We start from the raw sequence: 14,750 nt of genomic DNA, 5'->3' as shown, positions 1-14,750 counted from the left end.
GAAGACATGGGCAGAGATACTTCTGTGTTTAATTAGGGAAGAGCCAGAGCAAAAAGCAGACTCAAATAACAAATCTGAGTTGAGATTGGAGAGCTGGGTTTGATTCCCTGCTCCTCCGCATGCAGCCATTTGGGTGACCTTGGGTAAGTCACAGCTCCCTCACGGCTCTCTCAGCCCCACCTACCTCACAGGCAGTGTTCCCTCTAAGCTGAGTTAGTATGAGCTAGCTCACAGTTTTTTAGACTCCAGCACACACATTTTCGTCCTAGCTCAGGAAAAATGGTCCCAGAGCAAACTGATTTATGTGGTAGTTCACACCTTTAATACCAGTAGCTCACAAAGTAAAATTTTTGCTCACAAGACTCTGAAGCTTAGAGGGAACGTTGCTCACGGGGTTTCTGTCATGAGAAGAGGAAGAGATTGTGAGCCACTCCAAGACTCTTTAGGGTAGTGAAAGACAGGGTATAAAACCAATTCTTCCTCCTCCTCCTCCTCCACCTCTTCTTCTTCTTCTTCTTCTTCTTCTTCTTCTTCTTCTTCTTCTTCTTCTTCTTCTTCTTCTTCTTCTTCTTCTTCTTCTTCTTCTTCTTCTTCTTCTTCTTCAGAATCTAGCTCCTCAAGTTGTCCTTCAGATGGAAACACAGAAACTGGCTATTGCCTGGAAGCTAGGTATATCTTGCTGACAGTGCTGCAAAACCGCTGTAAAGTTGTCAGAGTCGATAGCGCAGCGTGAAATATTCTGCCGCGATGCACATTCGGGGGCAGGGGTGGGGAAATGCAATGGAATTAAGTGGAAAGCTTCAGGCGCTGATTTCTGCACACCAAACCTCTGTTAAAGGCAGCAGCTACGGTCCGATGGGCGGGGCCGGCCCCGCCACTAGGCAAACCAGGCAACTGCCTAGGGCACTGGCCTTCTGGGGGCGCCAAATTGGGCGCCATCCATGTGACTTGGTGATGTTATCAGTACAGGGAGGGCACCGGAAGTTAGCCTTGCCTAGGGTGCCGGGCGGTCTAGGGCTGGCCCTGCTGACGGGGGACATTAACAACCCTTATAGCAGGGGTCCCCAGCTTTTCGGAGCCTGAGGGCACCTGTACAGCGTTGTGGGTGCAGCCGCAAAATGGCTGCTACAGGAGGTGGAGCCAGCCACAAAATGGCTGCCGCCGCTTTCTTTTAGCCGCGCAGCGAATGTCCTTGTGCTGTAGCATCACCCACTGCCAAGCCATGTTTTTAAAATCTGTATAAATCTCCAGTGGCCAGTAAGAAGCTCCCCTGCCCACTTTCTAGAAACACTTGGTGGGCACAGGGGTTGTTTTGTGGGAAAAAAAAATAGGTGGTGGAGCTCATTAGCATAACTCATTAGCATATGCCGCCACCCCCCCTCCCCGGCCAAAAGCAACCTGAAGAAAGAAAGGAGAGCCCCAGACGAGCGAGGCCTGCTTGGACTGGCTAGAGATCTAGGTGGGGAGGAAGAGGGGGAACTCTCCGAATGGTTCAGGAGCTGCGCTCCTGTGAGCTCCTGCTGAATCTGAGGCCTGGGTGGGCACCATGAAAGGTGTTGGCAGGTGCCATGTCATCCACAGGCACCCCCTGCCCTAATGGATACCATCACTAGATAGCAAACTGAAACGACTTTATCACAGATCCCCACAACACACACCGGGGCTTAGTTTTGTTGGACCCTCAGAATTCCTTATTGAAGTTTCCCGGGTGCTTCTTAGAATGATCGTCCCAAGGTTTCTTGGGGAAAGGAAGGCAAGGTGATCAGTGGAAACCAGGACTGGCCTGATGGCTTCTTTTTGCATTACGGTGCCCTGACCTGAATGCAGGGTTTGCATATCCCCAGGACAGCAAGTTCAGCTGCAATGAGGCAAGCCTTCTGTTGCACCCCTTCCAAAAACTGTATGTAGATAAGAAAGTCCATGTAAATTCCTGGAATATATTATGATTAGCATGCACGAGTGTGTTGTGTGTGTGCTGCCAACTCGCTTACGACTCCCCGTGAGATGATGACCAACAAAATATCCTATCATTGACGTCTTTGCTCAGGCCTTGCAAATGAAGAGCAGTGGTTTCCTTGACTGAGTCAATCCATCTCCCGTTGGGACGCAGGGGCGGAATTCTAGCAGGAGCTCCTTTGCATATTAGGCCACACACCCCGATGTAGCCAATTCCCCAAGAGCTCCTTGTAAGCTCTTGGAGGATTGGCTACATCGGGAGGGTGAATTCTACCCTTGTTGGGAGGTCTTCCTCGTTTCCTCCTGCCTTCAACTCTTCCTAGCATGACTGTCTTTCCCAGGGACTTTTGTCTTCTCATAATGTGACAAAAGAACGACAGCCTCAGTTGAGTCGTTTTCGTTTCTAGGGAGAACTCAGGCTTCGTTTGGCCCAGTGCCCACTTATTTGTCTTTTTTGGCAGTCCAACACTCTCCTCCAAAACCACATTTCGAATGAATCAGTTTCCTGTCAGCTTTCTTCACTGTCCAGTTTTCAGGCCCATACGTTGTAATGGGGAATACTATAATATGAATTATCTTGATTTTGGTCACCAGGCCCAGGGGTCCTTTTGTAGAAAAAAAGGTACTGGAGCTCTTTAGCACAACTCATTTACATAACTCATTTGCATATGCCACACACCGCTGACATCACCCGATGGTGTACTAGATTCAATCAGCTCAGCCTCTCCCTTAAAATGCTTCTTGAGTTATAATTGTCCTAATAAAACCTTACTCCCATCAGACTTTTTTCCAGTGACTTTCTCCTCTGTGGCCACAGTGGCATGATGAAGATTTCCATCGGTCTGCTTGATATGCTTTGGTTGTTTCAAATAAACAATTTTATTAGTAACATATGGTAGTAGAACTATAACTACAACTTATAAAAAGCTTAATATATATTAAGAAAAAGACCATCATTCTACCCCACATCTTACTTTCTCCCACCCCTCCCCCAATTACTTGACCCCCGCCAGTGTTATTTTCTTTAAAAAAACAGATATTAAAGGTACCCTTAACTATCAAGAAAAAAAACGAAACAAAAAAGAAACATAGGGAAGAAGAACCCCCTTCAAGAATTGTATTGTTATCTTAAAAATCTTAATCCTCAAAAATTGTCCAATGTCCTTTTATTTTCCACTCTTTCTCTACATATCTTCTGAATTTCTTCCACTCTTGGTTAAAAAGTTCTAAATCACAGTCTCTTAATTTTCTTGTTAATTTGTCCATTTCACTCCATGACATAACTTTCATAATCCAGTCCCATTTTTCTGGTATTTTTTCTTGCTTCCACAACTGCGCATACAATGTCCTAGCAGCTGAGAGCAAGTACCATATTAACGTTCTATCTTCTTTTGGAAATTTTTCCATTTGTAATCCCAGCAGAAAAGTCTCTGCCTCTTTATTGAATTCATATCCCAGGATCTTAGATATCTCTTGTTGAATCATTTGCCAAAACATTTTAGCTCTTTCACAAGTCCACCACATATGGTAGAAAGAACCTTCATGCTTTTTACATTTCCAGCACCTATCTGGCATCTTATTGTTCATCTTTGCTAATTTTTTTGGAGTCATATACCATCTATACATCATCTTAAAACAGTTCTCTTTAATACTATGACATGTTGCGAGTTTCATGGAATTTTTCCACAGATATTCCCAAGATTCCATCTTTATTTCTTTATTTACATTAATTGCCCATTTTATCATTTGAGATTTCACTACTTCATCTTCTGTAGCCCATTGTAAAAGTAATTTGTACACTTTTGAAATTAATTTCTCATTATCTCCAAGCAGAACTCTTTCCATTTCTGTTTGTTCTTTCCTTATTCCTTCAGCTTTGATATCATTCTCCATCAAACTTTTTATTTGTTGCATTTGAAACCAATCATATTTATAGTTTAGTTCTTCTGCAGTTTTCAATTCTATTTTCCCGCTTTGTATTTTTAGTAACTGGTTGTATGATAGTTGTTTTTCCTTGACTGTTTTGGCCGTTAACTTTATCACTTCAGCCGGCACTATCCATAAAGGTCTCCTCTCATCACCATATTTCTTGTACTTTATCCACACATTTAATAAGCTACTCCTTATATAATGGTGAGAGAAAAGACCGTCCATCTTCTTTTTTCCATAGTACAAATATGCATGCCAGCCGAATTTTTTTCCATGGCCTTCTAACATTAGAAGTTTTTTATTTAATAACGTTATCCATTCTTTTAACCATACTAAACAAATTGCTTCATGATACAGTTTCAAATCTGGTAATTGGAATCCACCTCTCTCTTTCGCATCTATCAGGACTTTCATTTTAATTCTAGGTTTCCTCCCGGCCCACACGAATTCCGAAATTTTTCTTCGCCATTTATCAAATTGCTTAGCATCTTTCACAATGGGGATGGTTTGAAACAGATACATAATCCTTGGTAAAATATTCATTTTTACTGCAGCTATTCTACCCAACAGTGACAAATTGAGCTTGTTCCACTTTAGCATATCTTCTTCTATTTTACGCCATAGCTTTTCATAATTGTTCTTAAACAAATCAATATTTTTCATTGTTATCTCTACCCCTAGGTATTTTACCTTAGAGGTAACTTCACAACCCGTTAGTCTTTGTAGTTCTTGTTGTCTATTTTTCTGCATATTCTTACATAAGATTTTTGATTTTTCTTTGTTTATATAAAGTCCCGCCAACTCCCCAAACTCTTGTATTCTCATTAACAACAAAGGTGTAACTTGTAAAGGATTTTCATTTATAAACATTATATCATCTGCAAATGCTCTGTATTTATAGGTAAATCCTTTTATTTGTAGTCCTTCTAAATCTTTTTCTTCTTGAATCTGCATTAGTAAAATTTCAAGAGTCATTATAAACAGCAATGGCGAAAGCGGGCAGCCTTGTCTGGTACCTTTACTAATTTTCATTTCATCTGTAAGATCTGCGTTGATGCACAGCCTTGCACTTTGTTCAGAATATATTGCCTTTATCATTCTTATAAAACTTTCTCCAAGCTCCATTTTTTCCATCACTGCAAACATAAAGTCCCAATTTAAATTGTCAAATGCTTTTTCTGCATCCGCAAAGAATAGCGCTACTTCCTTTTCTGGATGTCTTTCATAATATTCTACAATATTTACAACAGTTCTAATATTGTCTCTTATTTGTCTTTTGGGAAGAAAACCGGCTTGGTCCTCTTTTATAAAATTTATCAAATATTGCTTAAGACGTTCTGCCAGAATTCTTGTAAATATTTTATAATCATTGTTCAAAAGTGAAATTGGTCTGTAATTTTTCACATTTGTAACATCTCTTTCTTCTTTAGGTATCAAAGAAATAACAGCTTCTTTCCATGTATTTGGTACCTTCCCTTTGACTCTTATTGCATTCATCAGCTTCTGTAAATTTGGTATTAATTCATCTTTAAACATTTTAAAATACTTAGCTGTATAACCGTCTGGCCCGGGAGCTTTATCATTTTTCATCACGTTGATTGCTGCCTCAATTTCTATTTTTTCAATTGGGTCATTCAAAATTTTTCTCATATTCTCAGTTAATGGCTCAATTTTTATTTTCTGTAGATATTCATCTATCTTTTTTCTCTTTACTTCAGCACCTTTAAACAGCTTGGCATAATACTTAAAAAATTCTCTTTTTATTCCCTCTTGAGTAACTACGTCTCTTTCATCTATCACAATTCTATTAATTATTTTATTTTCCCTCTTTTTTTTCAGCTGCCACGCCAAGTATTTCCCCGTCTTATTTGCTCCTTCAAACGATTTTTGCTGGAGCCTTTTCAAGTTCCATTCTACTTCTTTGTTTAATAAATGTCTTAGTTGAGTTTGCAATATTGAAATTTCCCTTAGAATTTTCTTTTTCCCTGGTCTTTTCCTCAGCTCTCCTTCTTTTTTCTTTATTTCATTTTGAATATCCAGTAGTTGTTTTTCTTTTTCCCTTTTATCTTTATTGTTCAAAGTAATCAGCAACCCTCTCATTACTGCTTTATAAGCATCCCAGACCGTCTGAAAATCGATATCTTCTTTATCATTCACTTGGAAAAATTCTTTAGTTTCTTTTCCTAGGAAAGTCACTGTTTCTTTGTTCTGTAGCAAGTCCTCATTCAATCTCCATCTTCTCAATCTTTTGGACAGTTTTGTAATCCACATTATTGGGTTATGGTCAGTGCCAATTTTAGGCAAAATCTCTATCTTTCTTGTTATGAGGCCTAAATCTCTGGTTCCCCATAGCATGTCAATTCTAGAAAATGTCTTATGTCTTGCAGAAAAAAAAGTATAGTCCCGCACTTCAGGGTTAAACTTTCTCCATATGTCCTCCAAATTTTCCTGTTTTACTAATTCAAAAAAAGACTTTGGCAATTTTCCTTCTTTTCCACTATTTTTTTTCCCTCCGGATCTATCCAATGAGTTCTCAACTGTTCCATTAAAATCTCCCATTAAGAGTATTTGATCGTAGGTCAACTCATCTAGTTGTTGTGTAATGTCTTTAAAAAAAACATCTTTTGCACCATTAGGTGCATATAGTCCCAATAACAGCGTTTTTTTCCCATTTGATGTTATTTCCACTGCTACAAATCTTCCATCCTTATCTTTAAATACCAATTTTGGCTCCAGGTCTTGTTTAATATAAAAAACTACTCCCCTTTTTTTCTGGTCAGCTAACGAAAAAAATTCCCTTCCCAATTGTTTGTTCCATAAAAATTTATAATCCTTTTGTTTAATGTGGACTTCTTGCAAACAAATTATATTACAATTTTGCTTTTTAATCCAATGAAAGGTTGCCCTTCTTTTTTGTGGTGAATTTAGTCCATTAACATTCCAAGACAATAGTTTGTAATCCATCATGGTGCAAATTCTTTATTTTCTTCAAAAAATCTCCTCAGTTCTCGGGCATTTGTGATCGTGACTCTCTTCCCCTGAAGTTCAAAGCTCACACCCTCGGGGATTATCCATCTATACCTTGTGCCATTGTCTTTCAATTTTTCTGTCAACTTTTTATATGTTCTCCTGTCATTTATCACTTCTTTCGGTAGCTCCTTCATAATTCTCACTCTGCTACCTCTTACTATCAATGATTGTTCAAAGTTTCTCTTCATAATCCTTCCCACCATTTCCTTTGTCATGAATCTTACAACCACATCTCTTGGTAAGTTATTTTTTTTGGCATATAGCGAGTTGACTCTATACATGTGATCATACATGCTTTTAGTCTTATCAGGGTCTTCTTCTAAGAATTCTGCGATTATGTTTGTTATATATCCTTTCAAATCATCATTCTCTTCCTCAGGTACTCCTCTCAAACGTAGCTGATTTTCCATTAATTTGCAGTCGTGAATCGTCACTTTTTCTTGTACTTTCAGCAAGGTGGTATCATGTATTTTAACTTTCTCCTCCACCTCCTGTACTTTCTTGTCTATTTTCCCAATTTGGTTTTTGAGGTCATCCACTTCTTTTTTAATCACTGTAGTAAGTTCTTCCTTCAACTCTTCCATCATTTTCTTAACTCCTTTCATAATCCTGGCTTCCATAGCCTCCATTTGGTCTTGCATTTTATCTAATGAAAGGGCTCTTGTTCGGGGCTGCCTGGGCTCTGACATTTAAGCAAAGAGCAAGGGGGATGCAATTAAAATACCAAAAATTTCCGTCGCACAATTTGCAAGTTTGACTACCAAGTTCAGAAGGTCTAAATTTTCTCTCTCAATTAAACTTTGTTCTGTTTTCTTCTGAGCTTCCCAGGCCCAGATATAAATTTTTGAAGAATTTTTCCCCTTTAAAAAAATGACGAAATTTTTGACCTCACCAATTTAAAATCTGACAGTCAGGTTCAATAGAGCAGGGCTTGCCCTTTCCAGCAAGCCCAATTTCGCTGGTTTCTGAGCCCCCAAAGCAAAGATATTTAACAAAAAAGTCTTTAAAAAATCCAAAATGGCGGCTGCGATTTTTTCTCCTTTTAAAGATTTTTTTTCCCCTTTTAAAATCACCCCAGGAGCCCACCAATAATGTAGTCAATAGTTCTTATCTTCTTACCCTTTTCCCTGTCGTTTCTGTCACTTTTTAAAGTCCCAAATCTTTTTAAAACGATGTTTTAAATTGGACCTCCCAGCAATGGCTGCCGATGTTTCTCTATGATGTAGAGTAGGCTTTTTTCTTTACTGCTTCCTGTCTCTGTCACCTTCAACCTTATAGATTGCTTGACGCACTTCCTGTCTTGCTCAGTAGAGTTAAAGGACTGTTCCAGTATATTCCTGCGCAGTATGGTTGTTTACATTCCACAAATCGTAAGTAGACACAACAATGATTTCTCTTCAATTTTTAGCAGTTTTTAACACTGTCTTTTATGTCAAAATAGTCCAAACTTCACCCTTCCCTTCTTCTACTTGCAAGTTTTATATTTTCCCCTTATTTCCACCTTTAAAACGTCTCTTTAGTCTGTAAATAGCTCCGGAGTGAAAGAAGAGTTTCTGTACCTTTTTTCCTCTGTTTATCCAAGTTCCACTGGTCTTCCAAGACTTTAGTTGTTTAAAAATGTCCCAGAAGGTTAGGATCGTGACGAGCTTATGCCAAATCCATGGCTCTGAGAGATCTTGCAGACGATAATTTTGCAAACTTCTGAGACTCCTCAAAGCCTCAAAGGACCCTTCTCCAAAGCTCCTTTTCAGCCAAGGTAAATCTCTTCTAAAGTTTTTAGTGCAAGTCTTGGACCTTTCTCTCACTGAGAAAGGTAGGCAGTGGGCTTTGGTTTGCCCTCCACTACCCCGAACAAGACCTTCAGCTTGCTCCCGTTACGAGAGACAACTCAGCTCGCCATTTTCCTCCCCGGAAGTGTCCGATATGCTTTGGTTGTTTTCCCATTTCTTTGTGGGGGGAAATAGCAGAAAGTTCATCAAATCTTAGAGTTCAGAAAATGCTCACAGGGGGTTTGAACAATGGAGCCCAGAAGCAAGTATTTGGAGGGGCGGAGATAAGAAAGAAAGAAGACAATAAAATATAGGTTCCGGAGCTCCGCTCCTGTGAGCTCCTGCCCAAAATGAGGCCTTCCAATGACACAATCTTATACTTTTCGAGCTTCTTCATGGCTGCCTTTTTGAGTCTCGTTCTCCTTTTGATTTCTTGGTCGCAGTCTCCCTTTGGGTTGATGTGGGAGCCAATGGGTGTTTTCACACTGACAGTTTGTGACGCTCTATCACCGCATTGGAAACTCACCTTTTACATTACCTAACGTTCTCACAACTGTTTGCATCGTTGCTGCCCGAAGCATCTACATTTGTTTAGGTGAGATGAGTTCCAGCTCTGCTGCTGCAACGTTTTTCTCGAAACTAGTTTTGATCCAGTCATTTCTCTACAGGCGTTTCAAACTTGTATTGTAGAAGTTTTCATGTGTTTTAAAAGACTCCTCCAAAAGCCACAAGGTGCAGTAATTTGCATGAGAACTGACAGCACTTGAAATTTTTTACATATCATTGCTTGCCTCATCTTGTAATTTAAATGTGCATTGTTTTTGCAGTGGTGACACCATTTCCATGCAATCGTATACATTTAACTAAGCACTGTTATTCCGGCTGCCCTCTGATCAGAGACTCGCGCGCCCCCCCCAAAAAAATTGAAATGCTTTCAGCAGGAAATATAGAAGTTTGGCTATGTAAAATGAGCAGAGCAAATCCGCCAATGTAAAAGGAAAATAATTAAAGCGGAACATTGGCAGGCGATTTGAAGAGAAAGGAGAATATTATTTTGTATTGTATATTTACAAACTGGGGGGAGGGATGCACATATGTTTCTGAAGCGTTCCTTCATGAATAAAAGGAGGCCAGAGAAGCACTGTGGGGATGCCAACCCACCCTGAGAAGGAAGATGAGCATTGCATGCCTTTCCAAGGTGCGTTACGTTAATGAAATGTAAATCAGGATTTCACCTCTCCCTCCTCTGCCCTTCAGCACAAAAGCCCTTGGCAGGCGCAAAGCCTCTTTAAAGTTACCTGCACGCATCAACATATTTGTTTCACGAGGGAGGTCGGCCAAGTTCAGCACTGGAGAGTGACCTTCTGTTCTGTCCCTGCACAAACAGAGGAAAATAATCTCCTGGTGCAAAGAACAAAGCTGTAGATTTCTCCTCTTCCTGAGGCACTGTTGAGATCGGTGCCAATGTACAAACAATGCGCAAGGCTGGTGTGGTTGTAGGGCAGCTGAGTTCAGGCGAGATCTTATCAGGGTCCCTGCGGTGGATGAGGCTGATGTTACTCCAGTTGGGGCAAGACCCCAATCTGTGGGTTAGAGCCAGTGGAAGAGATTTCCACCAGCAGAATGGGGCTTTCTTCGGCCCCTCCATCTCCTAACAACTCCTCAAAATGCTGCTCCTGGGGGATCAGGGGAACGGCAGGATGGGGAAATTTGGAAAGCCAGTTTGGTGCAGTGGTTAAGTGCGAGTCTCTGACTTGGGAGAACTGGGTTTGATTCCACACTCCTCCACTTCCAGCTGCTATGGATGATCTTGGGTCCATCACAGTTCTTTCAGAGATGTTCTCTCAAGAGCAGTTCTCTGAGAGCTCTCTCAGCCCCACCTGCCTCACAGGGTGTCTGTTGAAATGTGGGGTATAAATACAATTCCTTCCTTCCCTCCCTCCCTCTTTCCCTCCTTCCTTCCCTCCCTCCCTCCCTCCCTCCTTCCTACCCTCCCTCCTTCTCTCCCTCCCTCCCTCTTTACTTCCTTCCCTCCCTCCTTCCTTCCCTCCCTCCTTCCTTCCCTCCCTCCCTCCTTCTCTCCCTCCCTCTCTCCTTCCTTCCTTCCCTCCTTCCTTCCTTTCCTCTCTCCCTCTTTCCCTCCCTCCCTCCTTCCTTCCTACCCTCCCTCCTTCTCTCCCCCCCTCCCTCCTTCCTTCCTTCCTTCCTTCCCTCCCTCCCTCCCTCTTTCCCTCCCTCCCTCCTTCCCTCCCTCCTTCCCTCCCTCCTTCCTTCCTTCCTTCCTTCCTTCCTTCCTTCCCTCCCTCCCTCTTTCCCTCCCTCCCTCCTTCCCTCCCTCCTTCCTTCCCTCCCTCCTTCCCTCCCTCCTTCCTTCCTTCCCTCCCTCCTTCCTTCCTTCCCTCCCTCCCTCCTTCCTTCCCTCCCTCCTTCCCTCCCTCCCTCCCTCCTTCCTTCCCTCCCTTCTTCCTTCCTTCACTCCTTCCTTTCCTCCCTCCCTCTTTCCCTCCCTCCCTCCTTCCTCCCCTCCCTCCCTCCTTCCCTTCCTCCTTCCTTCCCTCCCTCCTTCCTTCCTACCCTCCCCTTCTCTCCTTCCCTCCCTCCTTCCTTCCTTCCCTCCCTCCCTCCTTCCTTCCCTCCCTCCTTCTCTCCCTCCCTCCTTCCTTCCTTCCTTCCCTCCTTCCTCCCTCCTTTCTTCCTTCCCCCCTCCTTCCTTCCTTTCTTCCCTTCCTCCCTCCTTCTCTCCCTCCCTTCCTTCCATCCTTCCTTCCTTCCCTCCCTCTTTCCTTCCCTTCCTTCTTCCTTCCTTCCCTCCATCCGTCCTTCCTTCCCTCCCTCCCTCTTTCCCTCCCTCCATCCTTCCTTCCTTCCTTCCCTCCTTCCTTCCCTCCCTCCTTCCTTCCTTCCCTCCCTCCTTCCTTTCTTCCCTCCCTCCCTCCTTCCTTCCCTCTTTCCCTCCCTCCTTCCTTTCCTCCTTCCTTCCTTCCCTCCCTCCCTCCCTCTCTCCCTCCCTCCCTCCTTCCTTCCTTCCTTCCTTCCTTCCTTCCTTCCTTCCTTCCTTCCTTCCTTCCTTCCTTCCTTCCTTCCTTCCTTCCTTGTCTTGTAGCTCTCAAACATCTGACGGTTATTGTGTGCAGCTCTTATGTTAAGCAAATTTGGCCACCCCTGCTCTAGCATTTGCCCATCATGCCGTGGTTTAACCATAGAGTTTGGGGTGAATCTAGAGCATTGCCCAGTGCAATGAATTCCCTTTGATGCCATGCTGCAAGTGATGTCATGGTGTTAAGCAATTCCCAACCCCCCCCCCCCCCCGCCGCTACTCAGCAGACAGTGCCAGCAGGAGGAGGGAGGCCTCTTTCCAGCGCAGGAGACCCAGGGCCGGCCCTGCCGCTAGGCAAGCTAGGCAATTGGGTGTTGAACTCATTTCTTACAAGGCCCAGATCCGACATAAATGAGACCTTATCAGGCTGTGCCAGGCCATGTCAGGCCGGGCCATGTGTGTACCTCTTTAAGATTAGCTAGCAGAAATATAAACTGTTTAAAGGATGCAGACAAGCATGGCTAAAGATTTAAAAATAACGCAACACCTTAAAATAAAACATGCTTAAAACATTTGCACTTGTTTGGTGTAGTGGTGAAGTGTGCAGACTCTTATCTGGGAGAACCGGGTTTGATTCCCCGCTCCTCCACTTGCAGCTGCTGGAATGGCCTTGGGTCAGCCATAGCTCTGGCAGAGGTTGTCCTTGAAAGGGCAGCTGCTGGGAGAGCCCTCTCAGCCCCACCCACCTCACAGGGTATCTGTAATGGGGGAAGAAGAGAAAGGAGATTGTGAGCCGCTCTGAGACTCTTTGGAGTGGAGGGCGGGATATAAATCCAATATCTTCATCTACCTCACAGGGTGTCTGTTGTGGGGGAAGAAGGTAAAGGAGATTGTGAGCCACTCTGAGACTCTTCGGAGTGGAGGGCGGGATATAAATCCAATCTCTTCATCTACCTCACAGGGTGTCTGTTGTGGGGGAGGAAGGTAAAGGAGATTGTGAGCCGCTCTGAGACTCTTCGGAGTGGAGGGCGGGTTATAAATCCAATATCTTCATCTACCTCACAGGGTGTCTGTTGTGGGGGAGGAAGGGAAAGGAGATTGTGAGCCGCTCTGAGACTCTTCGGAGTGGAGGGCGGGATATAAATCCAATATCTTCTTCTTCTTCTTCTTAAAGGTGCTTTCTTTGTCTTTCTCCCATGGGATCCAGGGAACTGGGCAAAGGAAGCTCTGGCTCTTTCCCTCCCTCCCCAGGGGACCAGGAGGGGGAGGAGCCTCAACCAGTGGAGAAAATGGAGGTTTTGCTCTGTGGCTTCTGTGTGATTGAGCAAGCCTGGCAAAGCAAGTTGAGATGCAGAAGGAAGGAAGAGAGAGGGAGAAGGGAGCAGACAAAAGCCAGTTGCTCGAGACCACGCTAAGACCTCTTCCTGAGACCTTAGAGAGCCACTTTAAGTCACAGCGCTGACTTTGATGGACCAAGGCTGTGCTTCAGCAGAAGGCAGTTTTCTCGTGTTCCCTTCATTTAGGTTCAGGGACTTATTTGCGTGCAAGAGATCTCAAGTCCCGTTCCTGGCATCTCCACTTAAAAGGTTTCGGTAGCAGGCGATGTGTAAGACCTTCTCCTGAGATCCTAGAGAGCAATTGGCTAACCAGAGTAGACAAGAGTGACTTTGATGGATTTCACAGAGATGAGAGACTTTGGCACGGTAGCAGAGCACCTGCTTTGCATGCAAAAGGTCCCAGGTTCGATCCCCGGCATCTTCAATTCAAAGCATCACGTGGTAGGTTATAAGATTTTGACCTGAGAACACGGAGAGCCGCTGTCGGTCAGAGACCAGACTGACATTTATAGGCTGAGAATCTGGCTCAGTATGTCAGTTCTGTATTCCGAACACTCTGAGGTGTCCTCCTTCCGATCGCACTAAAGTGACTGATTAAGAGTGTATATTTTTATGCCACATGGCCAACAAGAGTCATAAAGATCAGCCAAAGCCAGGTTTTTTTTTTCTGTTTTGATTATGTAACACTTTGTTCTTGTTTGACATGACCAGGGTGTGCTGTCAACATGCCTCTGCTTGCCAAAGAAAAATGAAATAATCATCATTTATTACTGTCAAACAATAAAACAGCACAGTGCACAAAGTTCACCTCTTGCATCTGATAGCGGTGCCCCATTAGCCTAAAGTAATGGGTGAGCAGAAAACCCCCAAAAAACTACTGAGGCTTTGAAGGTTAAACCTGCGTTTAAGCAAAGGGTTTTAGTCCGTTAAAACCACAGCAGATCTTATCTCCAAAGTAGTGTTATTTTAATTACCTAGAAGGGTTTGGATCTGAAGCTGTCTCTGCATGGCAAAGGATTGAATTTTTTTTTTCCTTTTGTGCTTTTAAAGAATGAGCTGGAGACACCCGTCTGCTAATGCCTTCATTTCTTACATTTCAGTTCACTGGGCACGTAGGTTTTTGTGCAGGTTTTCTTCCAATGCATTATCGTTGCTTGAATAACAGCCGCTCATTCCAAGGGAAAATAGCACATCTTGTTTGGTGAGAACCCTTCGGTGGCTTTTCTCCTCCTCCTCTGAAGCTGTTAATTAACCTGCCTAGTGATTTCTCCAGGATCTGTATGGATGTCGTTAATTAAGATCGTTTCCCATTGTGGTTCGCTTGCAGGTGGCAGTTCGGGAGCGAATCGTCTGTTTAATGGCTCCTTCTTTCCTCTTGGGTGGTCCAATGTCACGCTTCAAGCAATTGCCCCTTGCATGGAAAAAGTGGGTGGATCCTTAGATGCATGGCATTTTTGTCATCAGTAGGAAGGCTTTTTTTGAGCAGGAATGGACAGGAACACAGTTCCGGCTGGCTTGGCATCAGGGGGCCTAGTATGCAAATGAGTTCCTGCTGGGCCTTTTCTACAAAAAAAAGCCCTGATTGGTAGTATATGGGTGGGTGTGGGGGGAAGAAATCCAAATGTTGGCTTCACTGTGACAAAGACTGCAATGCCCACTAACTAGGCTTGCAACCTCTAGCTTGGGAAATAA

Source organism: Heteronotia binoei, chromosome 20 (assembly GCF_032191835.1).
Source record: "Heteronotia binoei isolate CCM8104 ecotype False Entrance Well chromosome 20, APGP_CSIRO_Hbin_v1, whole genome shotgun sequence".
In the NCBI taxonomy this organism is placed as follows: Eukaryota; Metazoa; Chordata; class Lepidosauria; order Squamata; family Gekkonidae; genus Heteronotia; species Heteronotia binoei.
The sequence above is the reverse complement of the archived record's forward strand: the minus strand, read 5'-3'. Positions refer to the sequence as shown.